Source organism: Triticum aestivum, unplaced genomic scaffold (genome assembly GCF_018294505.1).
Source record: "Triticum aestivum cultivar Chinese Spring unplaced genomic scaffold, IWGSC CS RefSeq v2.1 scaffold98769, whole genome shotgun sequence".
Classification (NCBI taxonomy): domain Eukaryota; kingdom Viridiplantae; phylum Streptophyta; class Magnoliopsida; order Poales; family Poaceae; genus Triticum; species Triticum aestivum.
Window position 1 is genome coordinate 170,462 of NW_025228110.1, and position 1,408 is coordinate 171,869.

Here is a 1,408-nt window from a genome sequence, read left to right on the forward strand (position 1 = left end):
CAATAGAAGCCATAGACACATTGAATAGAAAACAAACACAAGGACCTATCCGCATCGATGTCAGGTCCCATTTATTCCTTTTAAAAGGCCATGTGCTCATACTTATATACACAAGTGCCAGCGAAATTTCTGTGCACACCTCTGAATCCTGATACATATCATGTGCATATGACATGCTACCGATTGGTGCGGCTTGAATGTAGCAATTCTGACCGAACTCAAGACATTTCTGTGCTTGTGCTGCTGAACGTGTGTAAAATATTTTAACATCTGAAGATGTTCTGGGGATACACTTTCTCTACCAACCTTTCTTTTCGTGTCAAGAACGGTTGTTAAACAGTCATTGTTTTATTGTCTGCTTAGTGAAACCAATGCAAATAGACAGGGTTTGCCAAACATTTCACCTTGAAGAATAGCTGTTATGTTGTGATTGATACATAATGATCAGTTTTGATTTTGGTGACAGGTCGTTGCTACTATGGAGAGGGGTCTGCGAGGAAGATTGTGTATCCAGATTCATCAGAACTTCTTGAGTGTAATATTGATATTACAGACTATGGAACGGTGCACGCGGATGGATTGTTGGACCCATATTTCATCTTGGATTTTAGGAGAGACGTGCAGTTTGCAGAGGATCTGAGGAAGTACTGTGAAGAACAAAAGGCTGATGAGTATGAATTAATATGAATTCCAACAGCTGGAGAAGGGAACGAGTATGAATTAGGTCTTGAGCCTTATTAAGCCTGATGTAGAAATACTCCATATATTATGTAGTAGTATGTGCTATACTCATTTATTTATGGGAGCCGCTAGGGATCAAACTACAATTAGACCAGTGAATGGTGGTACAATCCACATGCATGGTGTGTTTGATTGCTTCATTAAAGGGTGCCCCACATTTGTTACGGGATTTTCCCACTAACTACGTCTAATCAGTTTCCTAGTAACTACTCCCTCCGTCCGGAAATACTTGTCGGAAAAATGCATAAAAATGAACGTATCTAGAACTAAAATATGTCTAGATACATCCATTTCTCCGACGAGTATTTCCGGACGGAGGGAGTGCTTGTGATTTGCTTCCAACAAACAAATATTAAAAATATATTTATTTTTGCAGATGCTTTTCTTTGCAGCGCAACATGTTTTTCTTTTTTGAAACTTGTGATTTGCTTCCAACAGACAAATATAAAAAGAAGAAAAAAAATTGCAGATGCAAAATTTTCAGGGTAAGGTTGCATGGAAACATTACTTTTTATCTATGAAAGCATTGTTGCTCTGGAAACATATAATTCGATAGTGATACAAATCATTTTATTTTTCTATATACGGAAGCATTATTTCCATGATACGGTAGCATTTTTTAGTTGCTTTGGAAGCATTACTTGGTGTACCAAAAATAGTATTCAGA

General features: G+C 37.5%; 1 pseudogene; it reads left to right on the top strand.

Moving 5' to 3' along the window:
• Positions 1-687, top strand: part of LOC123173023 (uncharacterized) — a 12,553-nt pseudogene extending 11,866 nt beyond the window's left edge.
• Positions 688-1,408: the final 721 nt, after the last annotated feature.